Source organism: Gastrolobium bilobum, unplaced genomic scaffold, assembly GCF_033153095.1.
Source record: "Gastrolobium bilobum isolate Gb01-03AN ecotype WA unplaced genomic scaffold, APGP_CSIRO_Gbil_v1 utg3440, whole genome shotgun sequence".
Taxonomy (NCBI): Eukaryota; Viridiplantae; Streptophyta; class Magnoliopsida; order Fabales; family Fabaceae; genus Gastrolobium; species Gastrolobium bilobum.
In genome coordinates, this window is record NW_026897292.1 from 190,632 (window position 1) to 203,742 (window position 13,111).

The window sequence follows — 13,111 nt, forward strand, 5'->3', positions numbered from 1 at the left end:
ATACTTTTCTGGGAAGAAAAGTATTCGGTTACCTTTGAAGAAGTATTCGAATACTGGAAAGTATTCGAATACAGTAAAGTTTAGTATTCGGATAATGAGGTATTCGGATACTGGGGGGTTAAGTATTCGGATACTTGTGAGTATTCGAATACTTAAGAGAAAGTAATCGAATACTTTCTGGAGAGCTGGAGTATTCGAATACTTCCTGCAGAAACAGCATGTAATGAGTTAAAATGAGTAAGAAAGACTTAATCACTTAATGTAATCTGAGCTATGATTATTGATGAGTAATTATGGTATGGGCAGATTGTGATTGTGCTGTTTGTGGGCCTTGAGTTGTGTGGACTCTTGGTTTGGATAGTAGCTTACAATGTAAGCTTTCGTGTCCTCGGTTTAGCCATGTTGTGGTTCCACCATGTCCCATGGGGGTATGGTTATATGCATGCTGTGTTACATGCTTTGGATATTTGAAATGCTGTTGAGCTTTATGTGTAATGGCTTTTAATATGCATGTGTTGTTCCATCTTGACGGTAAGCCTGAGTATGTAGTGTCATACAAGACGGTGATCCGGGGTGGATGCAAGTAGCGTCTTGCACTATTTGTGGGTATTAGACGTATATAAATCCTGCATTTCTCTGGCCAGTAGAATAGAATTGACGCACATGGCATGATTATCTGCTGCATTGCACTGTTTTAGAAATGATATTGATGAACTGCTTTTAAACTTATATTGCACATGTAAGTGAGCTTGGGGTGGAAGATCCTTGAGGACCCCTTGTCTTACTGAGATTTCTTGTTTAGAGATCTCACCCCACATATGGGGAATGCTTATTTCAGGTTCCGGTAGTTTGGTGACTGATGCCTCTGGCGGCAGGAGGCCAGAGCTTAGTTGATGATATTATGTTGTATTGCTTCCATGACTGGATATGGATGCTGTTTATGTTTTCCGCTATTTATGATTATGTGGTTGTTGAGACTGGTGTTGGGCGTGTTGCCTTATTTGAGTGAGCATGAGGATTGTCCATGACACTTTATGTTAGTACTTTTAGATTGGAGTTGTATAAACTGTTAGATGGTCCAGTCTACGTTGTTGTAGTTCCGTGACTAGAGCCACACTTATATTATCTATGTTATGAGGTATTTTTTCAGTTAGCTGTTTTATTGCAATTGCATACAGGCGATATTTTATTAATTGATTAATAAGCAAGTTGGTAATGATAATGACATCATAATTGAAAAGAAAAAGATATTCCGCATTTTTAATTAAGCGCTGCTTAATATGATAGTATGATAACATTACCGGATATATACGGGGTGTTACAATCATAATCCAATTTATAATGATTATCCGATCTATGATGATAATCCAATTTATGATGATTATCCGATTGTTGATAATTATCTCATTTATGATGATTATCTATCTTATGATGAAGATTCAGTTTATGATGATAATCCAGTCTATAATAAATCTGATGGTGAATCAGATTATGAAGATCTAATAGAGGAAGATTTATCATTTGAATTTTTGTCTAAAGAAATTGAGATCAGTGGAGATAAACAAGATTCGAGGACGAATCTTTCCCTAGTAGGGGAGAATGATGCACTTATAGTTGACCTATTGTACATAGCCCAACCATTGATTCAAGAAACTCGTAGTCAACTAGAGTTGTGGCCCAATAAGTATGGCCCAATTGTTGAAAGAGGCAGTGATTTGAAATATGACAAACTACAATCGAATCCAAGTCCTAATAAAGCAGCAAATGTGATTGTGATTTATTTGGGAAGAAAAGGAAAGCAACATATTTAGCGTGATTTGAGATTAAAGATTTGGGATGTATTTTGAATTATTTATTTGTAGTTTTTTATTTATTTATTGATGTTAATTACTGTTATTTTATTTTGGGAAGTTTTATTATTTTAGAATTTTAGATTTAGAATTTTGAATCATATTGTATTTAGTCTATAAAAGGGTGCTTATGACCCTTATTCTAGGGGGTTGAATTTTTTATTTGAGAATTAGAAATTGAGAACCGGAGGGTTACTCATTTATCAAAATCCAAACTTTCTGTTTGGCCACTTTTCTATGCGCTTTCGGCATCAGTATACGTCATCACTCATGGTAAGCCAGATGCTCGCCTAGCACATAGCTCATTGATTACACGGCTATATTTGCAGGCTGGAGTAGAGATACCAGATGAGGAACCCCTAGATGTAAAGGTTCCGCTGAAAATGTGCCAGCAGCATTTTACTGCCATGAGGAATGAGTCCATCAGACATGCACTATGGAAAGCGTCTCATGGATCAGATGGAGCCCCACCACCACCACCACCTCCAGCATCTCCAGAGCTAGAGGATAAGCCAGCACGGCACCAGCTGTAGCCTCCTCTGCAGATTCTCTCCTCCTCCAGACTCTTGATCATCGGAGACAGCGGATGATGGTCCACAATGATTATATTATGAGGATGATGGAGCAGATATGCTTGGACCGTGGGATTGACACCACCAGCTACCGGTCTCAGTTTTCACCTCCTCAACAGGATGATCCTGCAACTGCCACAGATGCTGATGCTACCATGGACGACTTATGATGATATTGCATTCCATGTCACACACACTTCACCATTTATTTCACTTTAGCATTTTATTTTGCTGTTTTGAGTATTTAGTTTGGATATTTTGGGTTTGAGTATATCTCCTTTTTAAGGATTAGTTGATGATTATTCTGTTTTACTGTTTAACAAGTGTGTGTGTGTGTGTGTTCCACCTGTGCAGAATTAGCTTCATTCGACTAGTGTAGTTTTTTGCTGAGGACAACAACTTTCTAAATCTGGAAATTGGGCGCTTACAGTATGTGATACCTGCTATCTGCGGAACTACACAACGCATCGTGTGGTGGTGGTGGTGGTGATGGTGGTGACGACGATATTGGTGGTACAACGACGACGGCGGATGGTGGTGGTTGTCGTGTCGGGATGATGGTGGTGGTGGTGATGATGATGATAGTGGTAGAGAGTAATTAAGAAAAATAAGTGTTTCTCATTTTGTGCCCGGGAACAAAAAAACAGAAATTTTTTTATTCTTTTTTCTGTTTCCCAGCACAAAAATTAAACCGGTTCATCAAGGAACAAAAAAATAAGCCAGTTTTACCAAACGAGTTTTCTATCCATTTCTGCTCCCAAGAACAGAAATTAAAAACATCTAACAGAAATTTTTTCTGTTAAAAATGGGAGATATTTTAACCTTCATTTTTTTTATTTTAATTATTGCTGTTATTCAATTTTTAGAAAAATTAAAAAAACCCAAAAATAGTGAATTCCTGAACAAGCATTCCTAGATTTTGCAAAGCTTACTCAGTAATTAGTTAGATTCAATCATAAGAAGCATGATATATGTGGATCATTAAGTTGTTTTATAATCTGAGAATGATGATTGCTCGTTTGTATAACTATTTTGATGAAAATTCTTATATAATGTTTGATGTGAAATTTTGAAATTAGATTCTAGTTTGAATTATAACTGTGAGGATTGAGCCTAAACAGAAATAATTTTTTTTCAGAGGGGCCTCACTGTAGTAGTTTCTAGAACTTGAACTGTTTCTCCGGCTTGCATGATTATTGACATGATAAAGGCATGTTATTCTTGTTAACTTAGAACCAAATAGCCTACTTAGAAAGAATTTCCATTGTTAGCCCTTTTGAGCCTTAGACCAATTTATTCAAAAACCTACTGAAAATTACTTAACCCTGTTCCCATTGACACACCTTGAGAGAGATTGAAATGCTGATCCAAAGAAAAAGATTCAAGGTACTTCTCAAAAGAAAAGTTAAGAAAGTTGAAAAAGGAAAAAGAAGAATGGTCTGCAAAAATGCAACTCAAAAGAGAAAAGAAAGAAAACATCTGCAAACAAGGAAAGAAAAGAAAAAGGTAGTGGAAAATGGAATAAGAATCCCGAAATGACGAAAAGTGGCAGAAATAAAGATTGAGAAGGAAGCTTTTTCAGAAAATCTCAGTATTTCAGTCTCAAATTAATAAGCCTCTGTCCAAAAAAAATTCTTACCCCAAAACCAGGCCAAGTTATAACCTATTAAAGACCTTTTCATCAGTCTATGCATGTCAAATGGGTTCCGCAATCTTAGGAACTTGAGAATATATTCAAGCATATGGAATTACTACTACACTGATGGAATGAATGTGAAACCTTCAAACACTAGAGCGATGAGAGTTATATAATTATCTAGTGAGGAATATTCAAGTTATGATATGAATTTCTTGATACAACTGAAAAGCATTGTTTGAAGTTTTTAACACGAAGTTATACATGCATAACAGTTTGGTCTCTTAACATATTCATGTTCCATATTTTTTTTCCCAGAGTTAATCCTTGCTTCTGACTTTAATATATTACATTGCTGAAGACATCAACGTTCAAATCTGGGATTGTTTGATATGCCTCCAACATATATATGAATCTAAGCCAAAAAGAGAAAGAATCTTAATTAATCCTGGATAAAAAGGGCTGTAATTACTGTTAATTTGATAAATGTCAATCAAAGATCATGCAACTGATTTCCTTCTGATTTTGTAGGAAAACAGGACAAAAAGAAGCCCAATGTGGAAGTACAAAACTGAAGCCCCACGCTGATAGCGTAGGTATGGCGCTGACAGCGCCAAAAGAACTTTTCATTCGCGCTAGTAGCGCCAGCCAATCTTGCAAACCACGCTGACAGCCTGGGAACCACGCTAGTAACGTGAACTTCCAGAACTGTGAACAAAACTCCCACACTGACAGCGTGGGAACCACGCTAGTAGCGTGGAAGATACGAAAAAATCTGGAACATAACCTATTCTGAATCAGAGAACGATTGGACCAAGATACAAGATGCAGATATAATCAAGATTTCTAAGCAAGGGTACAGAGTCTATAAATAGAGACTCAGATTCCCAGAGACAAACATCTTTGGCTTGAAAGAATAGTGAGGATCAGAGAATTGAGAGAATTCTTGGAGACTAGCGCTGGAGATCAGGATTCCAACGGAGTTGAAGACTGAAGACTATTGAACTTCCTTCTTCTTCTTTTCTTTTTCGTTTATGAACAGTTTTTCTTATTTGAATTTGTTTAAGTCAGACATGAATATGTCTGGCTAATTTCTTTTTGTAGTTACGATCACGGACCCGATGTGAATCCTTTATATTTTCAGTATTATTTTTATAATTTAATTAGTTAGTTTGTTTTATTCTGCTTGTGTTAATTCTTCCATACCCTGATTAGAATTGGACTCACAATAGACATATAAGGGTTTTAGTCTGGACAAGGGTAGACTAACAATTTGTGCATGACCTAGACGTAGGCTTACATAGATTGCAGACTTTAATTCATTTGCTTAATGCTTAATTCAAGAGGAATTACTAGGACACTAGGATTTTAATTGGGTTAAAAGGTTGAAATCACTAAGACATTAGGGTTCAACTAATTTATAGGGAAATAATGAATTGTCTGAGCAAACGAATTAGTTAATTATAAAATACAATATAAGAATATAAGGGAGGATCGGAGGTGAAGTGCATCCTGGCTACAATATTTTTTTATAATCTTTAATCAATCTCATATTTTCTGTTACGCTCTTGATCTTTTCTTGCATGCGTTTTCATATTATTGTTTTTAAAATTCTGTTTTTAAAATTTCAAAATATATTACTTTCATAAATCAAACAAATTTTCTTTTCCAACTTAAGGGGAACAGTTAAATTAATACTTGGTGCATTAATCCTCGAGGAAACGATCTTTACTTATTAATTGAAACGAATGGTATACTTGCCGATTTCGCAACAGGGAGAAAATTAAGAGAATGAAGAAAATGTTGAGAATGACCATGGTACGGAAGACCGAGGTACTGATGACTGAGATGCTGAGATCCATGATCTGGAGATCCGAGATGAGCATGATAAGGTGGATTCTCAGCCTGATGAACCGACTAGACACTCTACTCGAGTGAGAGGACCTTCGACTAGGTACCCACCTGATAAATATATCATTGTTGCTAAAGATAGTGAATCTTAGAGTAATGATGAGGCTATGACAAGCTCAGACAAATAAGAATGAGAGAAAGCAATGCAAGATGAGATGAAGTCACTGTATGAAAATAAGGATTATGCATTGATCAATCTTCCTCAAGGAAGACGAGCTTTGAAGAATAAGTGGGTTTATAAAATAAAACATGAAGAGAACAACCAGAAGTCGAGATACAAGACCAGAATTTGTGGGGAAAGGCTGCAATCAAAATAAGGGAGTTGACTTTGAAGAAATATTCTCTTCCGTGGTGAAGATGACTTCGGTCCGAACTATTCTAGCCATTGCGACTTCAATGGATATCGAAGTGGAACAAATGGATGTGAAGACAACATTTCGTCATGGAGACCTTGAAGAAGAGATATATACAGAGCAATCTGAAAGGTTCCGAGCTCCAAGACAAGAAGTATGTTGGTTGAAGAAGAGTCTATACGGTTTGAAGCAACACCTCGGCAGTGGTACAAAAAATTTGAATCTTTCATGACTGATCACAAGTTTGTGAAAACAGATGCCGACCACTGCGTATTTGTAAAGAGATATGAGGCCAAAGATTTTTTAATCTTTCTTTTATATGTTGACGACATGCTGATTGTAGGGCAAGACAAGTCAAGAATAGCTTCCTTAAAGAAGGCGTTAAGCTCGTCCTTCGCAATGAAGGACCTCGACTCTGCAAAGTAGATTCTCGGAATGAAGATAGTCCAAGATAGACAAAAAAAGCTACTCTGGCTGAGTCAAGAAAATTACATTGAGAAGATTCTGAAGCGATTTGGCATTGACAAGGCCAAAACAGTGAGTACCCCCTTAGCCGGACATATTAAGCTGAATCAGAAGCAGTGTTCGAGGTCTGATGAAGAAAAAGACGAGATGCTAAAAATCCCATACCAATCCACCATCGGAAGTTTGATGTATGCAATGGTTTGTACGAAACCCGACCTGGCATATGCTTTTAGAATAGTAAGCCGGTATCTGTCGAACCCCAGCATAGAGCACTGGGAAGCAGTGAAGGGAATTTTCAAGTATCTCAGAAGAAAGACGAGTTTATGCCTCTGATTTGAAGAAAGTAAGGTCGAGCTAGAAATCTATACAGATGCTGATTTAGGGGGAGATGCCAACCCAAGGAAGTCGATGATGGGATATTTGATGACATTTACAAGATGAGCTATCTCTTGGAAATCAAAATTGCAAAAGTGTGTGGCACTCTTGAAGAACGAGTCCGAGTAGATAGCCGCGATTGAGGCAAGCAAAGAAATATTGTGGATGAAGAGGTTTCTCTCTGAACTTGACCGTGATCAAGACAAGTACAAGCTGAGATGTGACAATCAAAGCGCAATTCATGTTGCGAATAATTTGACCTATCATTCCCAAACTAAATGTAACAGCCCGTTGTACACCGGTATTGTTAACATTATTTATGATATTAAAAGCAGATACAATCACAACAGTTCATTTATAAAAATGCGAGTAAACTTTTTTCGTTTATTACGCGAGCATTTAAAACAATAAAAAGCGTAATAAATAAAAGTTGTGACCGTAACTATAAGCTATTTGCGAAATAATTATTTAAACTACTTTTATAACATATATACATCTCTCAAGTCACTAAGGGGTTCCCATAAACCCACATAGCTAAAATCTCACTTTTACGTTTTCTACCTACCTGAACATGGTTCGGTCTTTAATTTTCTGCGGATGAACCGCAATAAAAAGTCTCCCATATTTTAGTATGTTATTATAGACTTAATTAAATTTTTAGGAAGCTATCACACGAGTCATAAAGTTCTCGTTTGCTCCGGATATCGCCGTTTGAAGTTGGACAAGCAAATCTGTCAGCCAACCCCAAAACAGCTCCAAACATCCTTCACTAAATCAATTACTGCATAAAATACACTCAACCAATCACTCTCAAATTTTTATACAACAAACTATACACCTCAAGCTTCAATTTTATATAGCATACACCTAATTTGATCGAGAAACGAAGCGGGAATAAATTTCCTAATTTCGGTCCAGAACTGCCCAATGTGCAATAGCCCACTGAACAGTCCGTGTTCTCTGCCTTCTACAGGCCGGCGTCCAATCCAAAATTTCCCCAAATTTTAACATGAGATATGGGACATCTCAAGCTTCAAAATGGCGTATGACACGTCCCTATCGGACCTCTGTGGAGGGAGATATGCTCTCCCAAAGTTTGCCTAAATTCTGCTAATTTCTAAAAAAATCGCCAGAGTTTTCTTTGTTTTTCCAATAATCCCCAAGTTTGCAAAAGTGTTCTATGACCATAATTGTACCTAATAATCATTGGGTGGCACACACAAGGACCAACAATGCCTTAAGGCTCTTACAACCCATCACAGCTTATATTAAATTACTTAATTCATATCACATTGCTACTTTGTTAACACTTAACATATTTCAATCATCAAGGTCCATTTGCATGCATTTTCTAAACATACACATAATCATAATCCTAAAATAGGCCTATTGCCCTTTCATCATATTACATGCTTCCATATTACAACAAGTATTCATGTACAAATTACAACTTCCAAATGAAATATTACACTTACAAACCATAATCTTCAAATACAACATAATGAATAAACCTCAAAATGACATATGTAGCTAGACTTAGGCAAAAATGACATGAACAAATATGACAATAAACCTCCTCCTACATCCATATGCAATGTTCATGCCCTAAGTCTAGCCTAGACGCAATGACCACCAAAATGCAAAATAAACAATCCTATGTCTCAGTCATCCCATGAGCTTCTTGCCCACCGCTCTAGTGCCACTGCTACCTCCTGAAATAAAGCCCCCAAAGCGGGGTGAGATATACGAATATATCTCAGTAACCCAGAAGTTCTGGAGAATACACCGCTTAATGGTTCACTTTGATGCATATAAATAACATAACATAACATCTTAAAACGGGATAAAGCAAGGAATTTAGTGAAATATGGAAGCATAGGGATACAAAATACGACAAAGTTGGAATGGTCAATGCCAAAACCACGCGACGTGCAGCCTATTGGCTCAGCATATAAGCCTGCAGGTCTCAACCAAGGTGTGTTCCCAGAACATCAAACCAAGGCACCCACCAACCATATCCACCTGAGACTTCCTAGTGTTCTCCTATCCGGATCACACACCACGACCCTAGGTCAACTGGAACTCCCTCTCGGAGACCTATCCAGTGGAAGTCTGTAACGCTCGAAGGCAAACCGTCTACTGGCCAGAGACACGGTACATCCTATGTACCAACACACATACAATATGCATGAACATGTTATCCTATATTATTTACATACACTTCCTGCCATCACCCTCAACGGGCATAGTGGAACACACAAGGGGATCAAACCCCAGTACCAAGAGGTTACCTGTATAACCCTTTCCTGCAGCTCCACTGCAATATATTTTCCGAGCTAGTTACACCACAGAAATGCCACAATCCCACTTGGTCCGGGACCAAGGGCAACCCACCGAGCTCACGGTTCGGGGTTCAGATCCGCGTACGACAATCTACATTGATCATATATGGATCATTAACACACGATAAATTTATCAAAATCCAAAAACGTCAAAATCCACCCCCACCAAGGGTGTGGTTCGACCATTGTAGTGTTAATTTACAAAATATTTTTATTTATTTTCTTTTCATTTTTCTTAAGCATCCCAAGGTTACCCCAATGTCATTTTAGGTGCCAATTTGCATCCTACATCATTCAAACATCATTTTGCCAATTAATTTGCTCTAGGTTCAATTTCATAATTCAACACTATCTAATATTTTTCCATTGATTTTCAAACCTTCCAACCATCACACAACCCATCTAATTACCATTTAGCACATAACACATCAACCAAACAATTTTAACAACATCAATTCCCCATTTCATCCATTAAGGCCGAATTGTACATAGGCCATCACCAAGGGTGGTTCAACTCAATTCAACTATTCCACACCTCATACAATCCCATTATAATATCATACAACTATACACAAGTCAATTACACAATCCTAACACAATTCCAAAACACAAAGTCATGGCATTATCCAAAAATTTTCTAAGTTAAACTCATTTTTTTCACCAATAATTTTTATTGCATTTATAGCTCTAACACATCATTCTAAGGCATAATCATCTAATACACATTTTCCAATTGAGCTCTCTAACTACACAAATCAACCAAAACCCCTTTAGGGTTCATGAAAATAAATCATTCAATCTAACCATTAAAAGTGTTGAAACTTACCTATAATTAAGTCATAAAGGCTCCTCTAATTGATCCCTAAGCAAAGCTTGAGCAACAACAACAAAACCCCAATTTTCTCCCCAAAATTCGTGGCTGAGTTTGTCAAAATTCTCACAAATGATAGGTTTTCAAGGGAAACTAATCGGTGGAATTGGTTCGGGTGGTGGTTTCCATCGAGTTTCAAGACAAAAATCACTCGGTTCGGTTAAGATTTGATGAAGTTAGGAGGAAATGAAATTTCAAAGGTGCTTGGCCATGGTGGGGGAGCTAGGCTCGATTTTGAGAGAGAGAAAGGGAGGGGAAGATGATCATGAATAGTGTTATGTCATGTGGCTTAAGTGATTTAAGTGAGGTGGGCCCACCGCCACCTCACGCGATGTTAAACTAATTCAAATTTTTCTCTGATTCCACTAAACGTCCATAAATTCATAACCTATTTAGAAACTCTAATTTTTAACATTAACCATTGTCCTTTAATTACCCTTGATCAGGTGAATCCGAAGTTTTCCGGTCGTTCGGAGAAAATGTAGTTTTAAGCTGTTACGCGCGCCATAGGCACGCTTCCCCAAACTTACTAATTTCCGTCAAATTTCATCAAAAATCATATTTCCTAGTTCTATAAACCATTTATAACTTGTATTCAAAACCCAGAGCTCAAAACTCAATCGACACGTTTTACGGTGCAACTGTACCGCAATATTTTTACCCGGTAAAAATACTATTCACTGAATTTTCTGAAACTTGTCTAACCACTCAATTTTTCGTTCTGAATCCATTTCCAGGGTTATTTTTATCATCTGAGACCTTCTACTCAATTTTACCTTCCTAGGGTTATGTGGTTGGCTATTTACCGTTTTACCTTTTCTTTCCTTTTTAGCCTAGTTTCCAGGATTTTCGCTAATCCTTCCCTTTAGTTTTCATCTAATATATTAATATTTAATTTAGAAATTGAGGTGTTATACTAAACACTTTGATGTGAGGTATCACTGGATCTGGGATGTAGGCGAAGATGGAGAGATCGAACTCATCAAAGTGCACACCGACCTGAATTGATCCGACATGATGACCAAGCCGGTACTAGCAAAGAAATTTGAAGACTGTTGTGAAGGTGCCAGGTTATTGCCGAAGCCGACGCATTTAAGTCGAAAAAGGGAGAATTGTTGGTCCTATTCCTCCTTCAATGCCCAAGGCCTATTAAGGGGTTTGAAAAACCCTAAACCCTGAACTTTTTTCCTCCCCTATATAAGCATTAGTTGTGGGATAAAGTAAAAGGTTGGCTTAAGACATTTTGAGGATTTTGTGAGAAAAGTTTAAAGTTTTGATTTTGAGAGCAACTCTAGGGAGAAGCTGGAGTATTAGACCCCCTTAGGTTTTGTTTGAGAGTTAGTTTTAGGAAGAAAAAGAAAGGAAAGTAAGAGTTTTATTAATCTCTTCCCTTATTTGTGAGTTTAAAAAAATGGAGGGAAGAAAATATTAAAGTTCCCCCAATTTAGGGGGTTGGAAGGGGGAAATATTAAAAATTACTTATCTACCCTTATTATTAAAGTATGAAAATTACTTAAATGTGACGTTATTAGAAAAGTCTCATATACCGATAGAATTAATCGACGAAAAAAATTTTGTCCAAAATAATAACAAATTTTTTGATAAAAATCATATTACGACGAAAATAGAGACGAAATTTTTTTCCGTCAAAACTAGAGACGAAATTAAAAACGAAACAAGATTTGTTCATAATCATTGACATAAATTTTTGAGCGAAAAAAAATTCAGTCAAAATTCTTGATAGAATCTAAATTTCATCAAAACTTTCGATAGAAACATTGTCGTCAAACTTTTCAACGAAAAATAATTCTATCGAAAATTTTGGATGAAACACATTTTCATAAAAAAAATTTGGCATAATATATTTTGAAATTTTATAATAAATTTCCATGAAAATCGAAAAAAATTTACGACAAATATTTTCATAAAAATTTTTGACAAAAAATATTTCTGTAAAAAATTTTGACGGAAAAATTATTCTGTCAAAATTCCTTACGAAATCTTAATTTCGTCAAAAGTTTCGATAGAAACATTACCCTCAAAAATTTTGATAATTTTTTTTTTCATCCAAACACATTTCCATCAAAAATTTTGGACGAAAAATATTTCGTCAAAATTGTTTACGGAATTCTTTTTTTAGTCGAAAATAATCAAGAAATTATTTTCGTCAAATTTTTTGACGAAAACTAAATTTCGACAGAAAATTTATTTGTCTAAAAAATTTTGACAAATAAAATATTTCGTCGCCTTTCAACGAAAAGTATTCTGACTGAAAAGTATTTTTCGATGGAATTTTCGTCGTTTGCAATGTAGAATTTTCGTCGAAAATATAATCTTTTTTTCGTAGTGTGAAAATTACAAAATTAATTTTGTTACAAATTTTAAATTTAATTTAATTTATAAAATAAAATGATTATATTAATTTTTAAAAAAGGTTAAAATGCTAAAAATATCTCAATAACCCTCCATTTTTCTCCTTTACCATTTTTTTAACTCCTAAACATGGGAATATAATACCCTCTAATTTCTTTCACTTCCTTCCTCTCCCTCCCCTGCTTTCCTTTTCCTCTAAACTCTCAAACAAAACCTTGTGGAAGTTTGAGTGATTACCACCATTGTAGGGGAGGTTTGAGTGTACCACCACTTGTTCGTGAAGCTTGATTTTTGTAACCCATTATTTTATTAGTGGAAGTTTGATTCTGGACTAATGTCCCGTGATTTTTTTTACTTCTTCAC